Source organism: Procambarus clarkii, chromosome 25 (assembly GCF_040958095.1).
Source record: "Procambarus clarkii isolate CNS0578487 chromosome 25, FALCON_Pclarkii_2.0, whole genome shotgun sequence".
In the NCBI taxonomy this organism is placed as follows: domain Eukaryota; kingdom Metazoa; phylum Arthropoda; class Malacostraca; order Decapoda; family Cambaridae; genus Procambarus; species Procambarus clarkii.
Window position 1 is genome coordinate 7,075,153 of NC_091174.1, and position 15,553 is coordinate 7,090,705.

Sequence of the window (15,553 nt, forward strand, 5' to 3'; positions counted from 1 at the left end):
ATAGTGGCGATGGTGATAGTGGGGATGGTGGTGGCGATGGTGATTTGAATCGGCGATGGTGGTGGGCGGGTGTCAATACCGGGCGTAATAGGTACAAAGATGGAGCGGGGTAAAGGAAAGCGTGGGAAGAGGGGGCCGAAGGGGCGAGGGGGATAGGGGAGAGGGTAGAGGGGGGATAGTGGGAAGAGAGAGGGGGGGTGGAGAGAGGGGTCAGGGAGTAAAACAGACGCAAGCCAGAACAGTAATTGTTACAGCAGCGTCAACAACCTTCACCCTGCTGACGTTGACTGGACGGTAGAGCGACGGTCTCGCTTCATGCATGTTGGCGTTCAATTCCCGACCGTCCAAGTGGTTCGGCACCATTCCTTCCCCCTCCCCCCATCGTCCCATCCCAAATCCTTATCCTGAACCCTTCCAAGTTCTATAAAGTTTAATGGCTTGGCGCTTTCCCCTGATTATTGAAAAAAATACAAAAAAATCGCCCAGCCGTCAGTGTCGCGCCTGCTGCGAAATTAGGGATTGAAGCTTAAAGGAAGAGAATTAAGTACGAATGGTGAGAAAGAAGGATCACAGAGAGAGAGAGAGAGAGAGAGAGAGAGAGAGAGAGAGAGAGAGAGAGAGAGAGAGAGAGAGAGAGAGAGAGAGAGAGAGAGAGAGAGAGAGAGAGACACGCAGAGCAAGTGTCAGGTGACTGGTCGTAGGTGTTAGCGAGTGGGAGTAATGTTTCAGGCTCAGATAAGGGAAGGAAGAAAGGTAGGTTACTGCTGAAGGAAAGAAAGGGAAGCAAAGTGAATAAGAGAACGCAGGTACCGGTGTGTTTACCTAAGGCTCGTGCTTACCTTTAACAGATGTCAACAGGTGGGATTAGCAGACTAAGAGCTTCAAATGCCAAGTTGGAAAGGTTTAGTGTGAGAGAAATAGGCACAGGATGGAGGAAAGAAATTATCAGAACCGGAGATAAAGGAGCATCCAACACACACCCAAAATATTAACAGCAAGAAGAGTAGGCTACGAAAATAAGGGATGGAAATGTACAAAAAATCTAAAAAAAAAAAAAGTTATGTTTCTATGGTAAAATACTGAAGCAATGCAATGGGATCGAACCCACATTCCATGGAGGCTAAGGACGAGAGATCGAGCCTAAAGGCTGCCCAAAATATATTTTCAAAGAAAAAATATTTATATGAAGAGTTAAATTAAACTTATAATGACTGTAAAAATGTATGACAACGATGGAGAGAAGCAAAGTACAAGAGTTAAAATTAATTAATAGTCTATAATAACGAAATAAAAAATAGATAGGAAGTAATTAATCAGTAAGAAACAGAACAATCTGAAAGGAATAAAATGAGGTGCATGTGAAGAAAACGATAATATTATTTCTGATGGTGAATGAAAATTAAAATTTTCAGAAACCAAAGACAACCTGGAAAACAATTCTGAATATTGTAGAGACAGTATTATGGAACGATGAATAAAGAGAAGGAAAGACAAAGACAACGATAAAGCAAAGAGTATGAACATAATTACCGGAGGTGGAAGACATGCAGGAAAGAGATGATAGACATAACAGAGGGAAATGTACTCAAACGATGAGGAGGTAGAGCAAATGAGACAATGAAGGTAAGGTGATAGAAATAATTCAGATTATAGTGGGAAAAAGAGAAACAAAGGGATAATAAGGTATAGAACATAGCAAACCATGGAAAAATAATTCTAGATAAAGAAGAAATAAATTGTAAATCAATAATAATAATAGAAATCGATTCAAGAATAATATTAAAATGCAATCGGGATCTATACAGCTTAAAAAAAGAACCATGTATCGACCTGGTTCAAGAACTATTAATTAACCGAGACAAGGAAAGGAGCAGAGTTGAGCTTCACGGTGCCATATATCAGCAAATGCAGTGCTTCCAAGACGTCTGACCCTTTCTTGGAGCAAAAACTTTAATTAGCCAAACACAACCAGAGAAGCAGAGTACGTTTTTCAGCGCAATATTTGAGCGAAGGTGTTTCTTGTGCAATGGCTGCCAGCCCTCAATATCCCAGTGGTCCATTTTGAAAATCTTTACACAAAAAATCCCTAATTTACCTTCTTTTAAGAGGAAAATAATACTAGGTTTCTAAATTAATTTTTCCACACAAGGATCACACCAACACGTACCAAGTGAGTATCGCTTATCTAACACCGGAAAAGCATATTTACATTTCGTGAAAATATATGTACGCGCGCGTTTGTGTTTGTGAATGTGTGTGTGTGTGTGTGTGTGTGTGTGTGTGTGTGTGTGTGTGTGTGTGTGTGTGTGTGTGTGTGTGTATTCACTTAGATGTATTCACCTAGGGGTTGAGCTCTGGCTCTCTCGGCCCACCTCTCAACTATCAATTATTTTTTTTATACACACACACACACACACACACACACACACTCACACACACACACACACACACACACACACACACACACACACACACACACACACACACACAGGAAGCAACCCCTAGCAGTGGTCTAACTCCCAGGTAGCTATTTACTGCTAGGTGAACAATGGCATCAAGGTAAAAGAAACTCTGCCCATTTGTTTTCGCCATCTCCTGGGATCGATCCCCGGTCCCTCGGACTACGAATCTCGAGCGCTGATCACTCAGCCATAGGCCCCCCTCCTGATCTTGGCCACTAGATCTTGTGAGTGTGTGTGTGTGTGTGTGTGTGTGTGTGTGTGTGTGTGTGTGTGTGTGTGTGTGTGTGTGTGTGTGTGTGTGTGTGTGTGTGTGTTCTTAAGTACGTAAAATAAAAATATTTGTGTTTTATTGGGGTTGGGAAAAATCATTGGTGGATGAATATCTTTTGAGAATAACACGGTAACTTCCGTAAGAAAGCTGAATCCCTTGAGTAATGAGATGGCACCTTTGAACAGGTAAATCCCATAGCAATCATGTTTAATGAGCAACTGACATGGAGATGGCCAAGTAAGGTTAGATTAGGCTAAGTTAAATTGGATTAGGTAAGATCGGGTTGGTTGTGAAATCAGATATATGAATGTATGCAGGTAATGTGTATTCAGCTATCTAAACTAGCCTATCTGTGTCCAGGAATGGAAGTTTTTAGCTCATGGAACTCGCTGTGCATCCTTGAATCGCATGCAGTTCTTGTCTACGCTGCCTCACTCGCTTGTTCATTTAAATTCGTCATTAACCAGGAGGTGCAGCTCGTAATAATTACTTTATAGTCTTCCCGCCATCAATCTCCTCTTGTTCTGGTCGCTCATGTGTAAAACAGCCTATCATTGCCAGTTATTACTTTGTATATTATGATCATGTCTTCTCTGATCTGTTTCTGTTTTCATTTAGCATGAACAGCAAGTTGTTTTAATCTATTCTCGTAATTAGGGAAGACTCATCTGATATTAAATCTCCGAACTTCGTTGTCATTGTCTGTTCAGCTAGAAGGACTACTTTTAAATACTAGGAACCGCAGCTGATGTTAGTCAGTTTGGATGTCCCTTGAGAGGTCTTTCTCTCTCCCAGAAGCCAGATATTTGACCTTGTAGTTAGTAAAAAGTTAAGTAAACAACCAAACATAATGGGATTTCTCTCTAGATTTCGTTCTTGTTCATTCTTGTTGAATCCTTCACGCGTTTTCTTGTAATATTTTTCTTGCTATTTATTAAGTTTGACAATCCACATATCAGCCCAGCCATGTGGAGTCCATTTTATTCAGTTAATCTCCTTGTGGATAATTCATCCACATTATCAGATTTGTTCCCGTGTAAACTGGTGACTTGCGCTGCACTTTTCATAACATGAAGGCTGATAATGACAACTTTTCCTACAATGTGGTCTTTCAGATTAATTTTTGTCCGGATTTTTATGTATTTCCTCACCACCTCTTAGTTTCAAGAGAATTTGCATTGTTTTCAATGTTCAATATTTTTGTTTTCATCACTGCCCATCACGATCTGTCCTTGTTTAGAAACTGATATTAATAAGACCAGTGAGCTACAGCTAATTCCTTCAATATTTGTAAACGGCACTCTTGTACTGTTTATTTATACTACACAAAGTATGGTGGTATTCCGTAGCTCCTGAATTAGTTGAGTAATATGTAATGTGGTTGGGTAATAGCTATTTGGCTGGTACTGTACAGTATCACGAGGGGTGGAGGGAGGGGGAAGGGGTCACTGATGAGTTTAGGTAAGTAATTATGAGTTGAGGTGGGTTTGAGGATATTTTTTGGTGTGTATTGTTTTGATTATTTTGGCGGTGTGGAATTGGAGACGGTGATAATTGGGGGTGCAGATGCTCATTCGCTGTCTTCCTTGTTTATGATAAGGAGTTCCTGGTTGGGAGTGTAAACGTCTGCTGGGTTGGTGACCGAGATGAAATGCTGCATATCCTTTTACCTACTACACCTACTACACACTAGTGTCTCTTGTGTATAGTAAGTAAAGTAATGATACTGGTATGCTGTAACTGTGTGTATGTTTCAATGATGGATCTAATGGTATAGTAACGGTGGTGTGTTGAGGGTGCTAACATACTGGAGTTAACTTTGACGGTGATTCTCATGTCAAGCCATTGTGATGTTTTGAGTTTGGTATGATGTTGCCTTTATTATGGTGTACTTTAGTGTTATTCCTTTCCTATTTCCGTTATCGTTTTGCATAAATGACCAGTTGTATTAATTCATTTCTGAAAGTTACATCATGATTTTGAAATTAATTGGTCTTACTAACAGATTTTCAATATTTAAAGGTATAAACGCATCGGTTTACTCTAGAGAGTTCTTAAGATCAGTACGAGATGGTACAGAGTGATATCTGTGTGGTGTTGAGCGAATGATTCAAATGTCACATTATTTTTAATCCTCGATGCATAGGACACGATAAAGGGTGAGTGTTGGTCACTGATATTAAACTTCAGGCATCAGTATTACCTAAGCATCGTAGAGCATCGTGTTCTGTGCATGATGGAGAAGGAAGCAAGACAATGTGGAGTGTCGGTAAGCATTCTGTGAGTTGCAATGGGAATTTAAATTTCTTTGTTAGGAGTTAATGTGAAATGTCACATGAAAGGTTGCCAACGTTTACTAGAATATAAAAAATAAGAGACATTTGTAGTATAAAAAGTGGAAATGTGATTCCTGAAATACTATTTTCAAGTTTTAACATATGACATACTAAATTTTGAAATACTGTTGGTTCCTGCATATGGACAGTGACAGTAACGTAATTTGCTGGTGTTAAAAAAACATTGGTTATCTGGAAACTACTTCCTCTTCGATTAACGTATTATTGGAACTAGGCTGTTGCAAGCTATTGCAACAGCAATAGCCGTTGCTAATGTACATATTATCGACGTCATGTTCAGTTAGCTTTTTCATAAATATCTGTGTCCGACGGATAAATATGTACTTGTTCGTTTCGCAAAATGAAGCAAAGTTTGAATGAACGAGTTATGAGAAAATATTGTAGAAAGCAACAATGGAAGTCAGAGTCGGTAGTGAGCAGCACGGGACACGCTCAGTCGCGCCCGAGGGCTCCTGGAGGGCAGACGTGTAATTTTCGGCTTTACCAGGAACGCCCAGTTATTACCATTTGTCTCTTTTAACTTATTCATAGTTCTAACCCTGTCAGGGGCATACAGGTTCTAAAGCAATAAAATACATCGTTTCGTAGAATTTCACTAGCCATCTTGTACAATACTACAAGTTAACTAAGCCTGAGTAGTTACTGGCTTGGTAACTACTAAACTACAATACTAAACAACAATATTGGCTTGTTTATGTAATTCTACCTGGTTAACGATACTCTTAACAACCGGTACTGTAATTTATTCAGACTCATTAGTGCTTTTTATATGACTTGATACTAAACCATTTATATAAACTTGTATATACACTAGGAATATAAATGTTAATGGATATTTCATTTTTTTTGAAGATTATTGACTTGATTATCCTGTTTATATATAATTGGTGTCATTACCGACTGGCACGTTTGGTTAAGATATTTTATGACAGCTGTTTATATTAATGTTTTTTTAATAATAGGTTTTACTAATCATGTTTGTGTACTGTTGATAAATTTGATTAGCTTAATTTTATTAGATCACATATTAATGAGGCTAGGGGGGAATATATTAACACCTGTGTTACCATTGTGTGTGTGTGTGTGTGTATGTGTGTGTATGTTATGCGTGTGTGTGTTGTGTGTGTGTGTGTTATATGTGTATATGTGCGTGTGTGTGTGTGTGTGTTAAGTGTGTGTGTGTGGAGGAAGAGGGGGAGGCGGTCAAGGGACTGGGAGGAGAGTGAGCACATCTGAGCAAAATCTTCAAAATACGACAACATGGTTGATGTTTAAATGACTCCCAGGGCCTTGGTTACGATGAGTAAATATTTACATGGCAAGCTTCTGGACACTAAGAGCCATTGAGAGAAACATTTGGAGTGCGCCCCGGAGACCCTCGTAAACACACTCTTGGTAAGGACGACAAGGCCAACATCTCAGTGTAGAGACAGAGAAGATTTGTCTAAGACTTCAAGGGCGAGGCAGAAGTCTTTGGGGAGGGTGGAGAGTGGAGAGAGGAGAGAGAGAGAGAGAGAGAGAGAGAGAGAGAGAGAGAGAGAGAGAGAGAGAGAGAGAGAGAGAGAGAGAGAGAGAGAGAGAGAGAGAGAGAGAGAGAGAGAGAGACAGGAGACAAAGATACTGAGTATGGGCGCTGTAGCACAACTAATTCACTGGAAAAGATGGCCAGCTTCTCAGTGTAGAGACAGAGGAGATTTGTCTACTTTGAAATAATATTTCACATTTAAAGAATTGTTACTTTTACAAATGAACGTTTCAGGAATTATGTTTAATAACTCTGAACAGTAAACAATTATTTAGTAACTAAATGTCAACTCATGAGGACCATAGAATTTGCGATACTACATGTTAATTTCCAGCAGAGAAAAATATCTAATAGTTTAAAGACAAATAAATGCATCTGAAATTGCTTAAAAGCAAATAAAGACATCTAATAGCAGTGAAAGACGTCGAAAGCAAACAGCATTACGGCAGAGAAATAAGAAGCCGATAAGTTTTGCATTGCCTGTAGCTTCGAGATGTATAGAAAGATCTTTGTCTTGTACAAATATATTTACTATTTTTGTTTACCTTGCTAAATTACCATTTGTACAGTTCGTACTATGTGAACAAGCGTTACTACTCACAACGTATAGAAAGATATAGACCACAATTTTAACCTCGGCAGACAGTTTGAACTATTCCTATCCAAACCAATCTATCTACGCCATTTATAGTTAATCAAGAAAAGCGCACGTCTCCAATTGTTTTTATTTCATAAAAGTTTTTTGTTCGTAAGCTTGAGTACTTAGCGTGCAAATACGATGTATTTAGTGTGACAATTGTCCGACTGTGAATGTTCTTACCTAGAGGTTCTTAACTAGATTTCCTTAAGAAATATGTTCTTCTTCTGTGTGTGTGTGTGTGTGTGTGTGTGTGTGTGTGTGTGTGTGTGTGTGTTCCGTCATATGTTATTAAACAAATTGAATTCGTATTCAAGCATTGACAATCCAAAGTCAATCACAATTATAATAAGAATTGTCCTCGATCGTTGATTACTACGCACACGTGTGCATCCACACATCTATTTGAGCTTGCAGGGAGTCAGCCTTCAGTTCTTATAATTCCACCAGTCAGTCTTCATTGAACTGGTGTACAGGTATTCGAGCCCTTTGGGTTGTCTTGTATGTATATTTGAAGACGTGTGAGGCAACCTGTCCTCAGACTATTCTCGTCCAAGCGGCAGTTGACACTAAGGATGCATTCATAAATTTTAACGGACTGTGAATTCGAGATTCGTATTCTCTCAAATATCAGTAAATATATTTACATACCAGATTGAATTGAATAGTTAGGCCAAATTTAGATTCGGTTATTTGGTTAGGTTTTGTTGGCAATTAATAGTATTTTAAGTACGTGGATGAAGCATTTAGAGAGGTGCGATTCGAACAGAGGACGTGACCGAAGCGTCATCAGTTGTGATATTTGTGTGAAATGTTTTACTTTCGTGAAAAGGGGGTTTATCTGGTTGATTAATTTTTAGTCTGAGGATGAGAGCTTCTCGGTTTCTTTCCCTGTCCTTGTGCTGCTGCGGGTCTCTCTTCGTTTGTTAGGTCAATTTGAAGAATAACTTCTGTATTTTGATGCATTTAGAAGCTCGTTGCTCTTACATATTTTCGCCTATTTGTGGCTTCGTTAGTGATTACTATATCAGACATATATTTCCCTCCAGTTCCTGCCTAGTCTGTATTATACACATTGTTATCAGCCCCAGCAATATGGTACATATTATATAATAATATAATATAAATATTATATATATATATATATATATATATATATATATATATATATATATATATATATATATATATATATATATATATATATATAAATATATATATGTATATATATATATATTATTCCCATTGATGTCTACACTTAATTTTGATTCTTCCAGTTCTTTAATACCTCTCACGTATATTCCTCTTATCTTTTATAATATTTGGGTTGACCTTCTTGCCGAGATGCGAAGGGGCTTCGTGCATTACTACTTCCTGTAGGGCGAACATGGCTTCTTGGCCCCTCTTTAACATTTCTGTATAGGAGAACTGCTAAGTGACCCATGCACTATGTGGTTTCCAGCTTCCGGAGGTTTCGTCGTCTTATGGGATGGGCTTTCCTTGTGACTTTTCATCACCATTTGCTGATTTCGCCTCGCTGTTGAAGATGTTTATTGTTTCTCTCATTTCTTTCAGCTCCTCCCTCATCTCACATCTGAATTTCTCAGTAGTTTTGTTCACCATTTCGGTTATTATACCATTCGTGTTTCACCATCATACCTCCTCCCGGCTCTCCACTTCTGAATGTTGTGGTCCGCGGTCCTTGCTTTTCCTTGTGCTATCTCTAGGGGGGTTAGAATGGGGAGACGCAGAATGGTTAGAGATTGGAGTGTTTAAAGAAGAAGAGAAAGGGGATAGAGGAGAGAGTGAGAGACGGGTGGAGAGAGAGAGAGAGAGAGAGAGAGAGAGAGAGAGAGAGAGAGAGAGAGAGAGAGAGAGAGAGAGAGAGAGAGAGAGAGAGAGAGAGAGAGAGAGAGGTGAGCTATTGCGTTAGGAGGAGTGAATATTTATCCACATGAATACCCACAGCATTAATGCTTTCTTGACATAGGGCTGTCACCCACTTGAAATCTAGCTCAATAATCACCACAGCTCATATAATCTTCTTACCCACATTCGATCTAATATTTTTTTAATTAATTATTTTAATTCTCATTATTACAGCCCTTAACGAGCATCTTTCATAAAAAGTGATGACAGCTGAGGACCTACGATGACCCGTGACAACCTATCCTAAATCTGAGCTGTTTTATAGTATAGATTTAGGTATACGTGCATAGCACTTTAGTGATCTACTATAGTAATATATCTGCGTATCACTATATCTGTATATACAGATTATATACATACATATTACAATTACAATAGTGATATACAGTATCCTAGAATTACATATTTTAGTATTAGTGACCTTAATGTCCAGGGAGATGTCGTAAAGCATGCAAAGATGACACTTTATGGGTCATTGTGACCTAACATAAAATGCTGTAACCGATTATTACTAATTAAGATTAGGTAACCATTGATGCTGATGTGGCTACGTGTGGTGGTCTGAGAATATCTGACGCTAATGTGGCAAACTATGGTGATGATTTAGTTATCTGTGGTAGTCTGTGGTGACCGTTATCTGTGGTAGTCTGTGGTGACCGTTATCTGTGGTAGTCTGTGGTGACCGTTATCTGTGGTAGTCTGTGGTGACCGTTATCTGTGGTAGTCTGTGGAGACTGTTAACAAAGACTGATGACACTAAAAATCCGTATGATACCTCCAAATAAAAAAATGACATAAAAAATATTTAACATGTATATTATATTTATCAAAAAGAGTTAATTATTGTTGAGTTAGTAGCCAGTCGTCCCGGCTTTAACCACAGAGAGCGGGAATGATCAATGTGGTTTGTGTTAGATAATATTATTACTACTTCCTACACCGATTTTTCTCTATCTTCCTCAATTCCATCCTTACTTACATCTCTCCCTTCCTTTTCTCACTCCCCTCTCTCTCTCTCTCTCTCTCTCTCTCTCTCTCTCTCTCTCTCTCTCTCTCTCTCTCTCTCTCTCTCTCTCTCTCTCTCTCTCATTTCCTTCTTCCCCCTGCTATTCCCTAGAGCTATCCACACATCGGTGAGACCTTTCTTCTCTAAGAATTAAGTTATATATTTTCTGCCCCTTACCCTTAAAGGAAAAAAAATCCTCCCCCTGCCTGGGTTTAATCTCTCGTGACACAGGGCTACAGAGCGTAAACAAGCTGTGTATATCCCAGGGGATACAACACCCCCAGGTTATCACATTTGCCGCCATTCTGGGAGAAAGAGGGGGGGGGGAAGAGGTGGGAAAGGTGAAAAAGGTGAGAAAGGTGACCATATACTACCTAGGTAAACAACTGCCATCACACACACCCAACACAAGCACATACACCAAACATACAAATGCATACACACCAAACACAAAAATTTACAATTCCAAAGTGAACGAAAATAGGCGCTCATGTATGTGCTATAATTTATCACAGGGGTCAGCCACTTGATATGGCCACAGGAGTCGTCCGTGGGTCGGCCAAATGGGTTGGCCACATTCGTCGGCCACAAAACCCCTATTGCAAGATGAGAATTTACCACAATAGTTTGACAGAACACCACCTGCCCCAACCTCTGCTGCATAAGAGTTTGCAGTAAATACCTTCCAAATGAGTCTTCCGAAAAAAAATTTTGTTAAAGCCGTTTTCCAAAAGATTCTGAAACAAGAGTTTTGAACAAGAGTTTGTCATAAGAGTTGCCTAAAATTTGGCACTTAGAATTTACTACACAATTTTTACAAGAAGAGTATATTACGAGTTTGAAGCAAGAGAATTTTTTTATATGCCTCTGAAATTTCTTATGAGAGTTTGCCACGTATTTGACGAAAGATTTTTGCCACAAGAAATAATTTAATTTCGCGAAATAATTTTGCAGCAAAGAGTTCCCATAAGCGTTTATCACAACAGTTTGCCACACAAATTGCACTATCAACATCACTGTTTCTCATAGGAAGAAAGAGTTTTGTATTCCAATGTATGCATTTTAACAGGTAGCGGCCCCTTGATCCTGGCAATTATTCCTCCCTTTTAACCGCCCAGTTCCAGCAATTACGAACCTCGTTCTCACACCAAAATTGTGAATTCAGACCCAATCGCGTTTTTCCCCTTGTCAGTCTCACTAAGTCTCTTGTGAACTTGCTTGAATAAATCGTGAGCCTCATTTGAGTTGATGGCCAAACCACACACCAGAAGATAAGAAGACGACGTCGATTGTCATTATCACAATCAACTTGATAATGGTCCAGTATGGCCCGAAACGTCATCCTCTTCTCATCTTCCGCCGTATGGTTTGGTCATCATATCTTCAGCCACGTTATAGTGGCTCATCGTCTCCTTTGAGTTTTCTGACAATCTCCTGTGACTTACTCGTCTTTAAAACACCTGTGAGTCTTTCTTGAAATTTGGTGAGTTTTCCCTAAACAATTATCTTGTGTGTTTCAAGCAAAACTACAGTGAAGGTCTGGAGAGCTCCTGTAAACTTACTGCGAGCCCGTGGAAACATCCTATGTTTCCCTTTGCAAGGCTCCTGTGAAACCACTTTGCGAATGTAGCGTGAGCTTCGGGAGAGCCCCATGTGAGCCCTGTATGAGGTTCCTATGAGCCTCTGTGAGCCTCGACAAAGCGTCGGGCTCCCCTAGTTGGAAAGAAAAATGGGCCTTAGAACACGTTGTAATCTCCTGCGGCTGCTTTCTTTATGCATTTTGTGGAAATTTTTATTCCACAGGGAACTCCGTTTATTCGAATATAAAAAGAAACATATTTTGTTTTCTATATTTTTATTCTAGCTAACAATGTTGAGCTAGACAAGGGGAAAATCTAAGTATCCAAATGGTTTGAAAAAAACACTCCAAATTAAAAAACCGACATTATACATTATATATATATATATATATATGTATATATATATATATATATATATATATATATATATATATATATATATATATATATATATATTTATATATATATTAGAGAGAGAGAGAGAGAGAGAGAGAGAGAGAGAGAGAGAGAGAGAGAGAGAGAGAGAGAGAGAGAGAGAGAGAGAGAGAGAGAGAGAGAGAGAAAGGGTACCACCTTTGGTTGCATTTGTCGGGACCCTTGACCACGAAGAAGACGATATGTAGCATCCGGGGGAGTCTTGTGGGGCACCCGCGTACACTCGCATATTGTCGTCTATCACCCCCCCTATATTTTGTGTATTTTGTCATTTTATTTTATTTAAAACTACATTACACAAAAGGACTTTTCGAGTGAATGTAATCTTTCGCCGTGAAGATTACAAACTTTCCTGCTGTCGCATATATAGCCGGGGATAAGGTGAAGGGATGAGGTGAAGGTGAAGCACCTCACTTATGGACCAATAGATCCCGTGCTTCTTACCAATCGCGTATGTTTCCACGATGGCTGTGTCACTATGTTGTTTATTCCGTCGTGCTTTCGAAGTTGGCAGAGTGTAATTTGGTCCTCGTTAGCTGTTGATAGATGGCTTGGTTTGTTTGATGAATAATGCCTCGCCGATGCCCGGTTTCTGTTGTCGCTGTATCTGTCGATTATTTTGGTGTTGGTTGTCAAGAAATCCTTAGTGATGATCTGTTTGAGAATAGAGATTATATGTTCTTTGATAGAGCCTTGCTGATTGTGAATTGTTATGTACTTCCAATGGGATGATATTGTCTTGCCTATATATTGAGTTCGTTGGGGCTGACAGTTCCCAAGTGGGAATATGAAGGCATAAACGACATTCGTCTCTTTTAAGAAGTTTTGTTTGATGTCTAACGGCTGAGCGAGCATTTTCTCCGCCTCGTGGTTGAGTGAATAGCGCTTTTGGGTCATAGTCCTAAGGGCCTGGGTTCGAATCCAGGCCAAGACAAAAACAAATGGGTAGAGTTTCTTTCACCCTGATGCGCCGATTCACTGAGCAGTAAATAGGTACCTGGCTGTTAGACAGCTGCTACGAGCTGCTTCCTGGTGATGTGTGTGTTTGTGTATTTACTATTTATATCTGCAGAATCGAGCTATTAGCTCTTGAACCTCGCCTTTATAGCCAATTTATTTTTCCTCTGTTATGTCTACTACATATATTTCTAACACACACACACAAACACGCGCACACAAATCCCCAGGAATTTCCTAGCAGCTGTCTAACTCCTATGTACCTATTTACTGCACGGTGAATAGAAGTATCAGCGTGAAAGAAACTCTGCCCAATTGTTTATGCCTCGTCCAGGAATCGAACCCGAGCCCTTTAGACTACGTCCTACAAGCTCTGTCTACTCAGTCGCGAGACTTCGGTGTGTGAATGTATGCGTATATGGGTATGTGTGTGTGAGTGTATATGTGTGTACTCACCTAGTTGTGCTTGCGGTGGTTGAGCTCTGGCAGTTTGGTCTCGCCTCTTAACTGTCTATCAACTGATGCACAGGTTCTTGAGACTATTGAGTTCTATCATATCTACACTTTAAATTGTGTATGGAGTCCGCCTCCACCACATCACTTCCTAATGCATTTAATTTGTCAACTACTCTGACACAAAAAATTTAATGTCCCTATTGCTTATTTGGACACTCAATTTCCACCTGTGTCCCCTAGTGCGTGTGGACACAGTTAAATAATGTCTTTATCTACGCTATCAATTCCTTTGAGAATCTTGTATGTGGTGATCATGTCCCCATAATTCTTCTGTCTTCCAGCGACGTGAGATTTAATTCTCGTAGTCTCTCCTCGTAGCTCATACCTCTCAGTTCGAGTATTAGTCTGGTGGCAAACCTTTAAACCTTTTCCAGTTTAGTCTTATGCTTGACTAGATATGGACTCCATGCTGAAGCTACATACTCCAGGATTGGTCTTACATATGTGTTACACAAAGTTCTGAATGATTCCTTGTGTGTATATGTGTATGTTTGTACATAGGTGTGTGTGTGTGTGTGTGTGTGTGTGTGTGTGTAATTACCTAAGTGTAGTTACAGGATGAGAGCTACGCACGTGGTGTCCCGTCTTCCCAGCACTCTTTGTCATATAACGCTTTGAAAAAGTGTGTGTGTGTGTGTGTGTGTGTGTGTGTGTGTGTGTATGTGTGTTTGTGTGTGTGTTGGTCGAAGTATTCTATACGCACTTTCAAATTTAAACATAAAGAAAATTATATAAATGAGTCATGACATCAATTTACTGACACTTGACCTTGCACACTCACGCCTACACAAACACACCAACCCAAAGCTCCCCCCAGCTCGTCTTATCCTCCGCTCCTCCACCCACATCATTACACCCAGTGGGAGGTAACAAGGGGGAGGTGGGGGAAACACCTACACAGTGTCATCCTCGAAGATTCACCGCCTCAATACTCCATAATAATCGCTAGGCTCATCAATATGTATGCGTTAGCGGGTTGGGTATATTGCGTATGATGACATCCAGCCGAGGGAGATATTGGAGAGAAATGGGAATAGGCGTGGCTAGGAGAGAGGATGGAGAGACATGGATGTGGATTGGAGAGGATGGAAGGGGATAAGATTGTAGGAGAGTAGGGTTTGATGGTTTTTCATGAGTATTAATCTGTTCGGTTACTTACCCCACCTTCCTCGCATCCTACCCCTCTCTACGCCATTCTCAAACGTCAGTGCTCCCCTTTCAACAAAGTCCCCCATCCACCGTCTCAACCCCATCCGGCTTTGTACCATGTCAACACCCCATCCTCTGTCTCGACGACCCATGGCCCCCGTCTCAACCGACTCGGGGAAGAGGGGGACCTGTCACAGCTTCCGACGGCCCCCTCTCAACCTCCCAATTCTTCTTTACATACTGATCCTCTCTTCTCCCCTTCCCACATTCATCTTTCCTCACTAACACATCTTCCCTCTCATGTTCTCCCCCTTCTCGTTATCAACACTGTCCCATCCCATTCCACCCCTACCATTCCTCCTCCACATTTTCTGCCTCCCCCCTTTCATCCATCATCTCTGTATCAACCATCACTTATTCTCCTCTCATCTATCCTATGCCCCTTATCACCGATATCTCCTTCACTGAATTTTTCTTCCTTTTCCTCCTCTTCCACTTCCCTCATTCACTTTTCCTTCATTCTCTAGCCCCTTCCCTCAATCCCCCTACCCCTACCATCCCTTATCCGTGCCTTACCTTTCCCGTCCCTTCACTAGTCACCACCACCCCTAACTCTCCCCCACTTTCCCTTTACTTTCCATTTGCCTTCCCTACACCCTCAATCACCCCTCCCCCACACACACACACTCCAGCTCCATGTCCCCACCCCCGGGCAGTTTTTGAAGCACT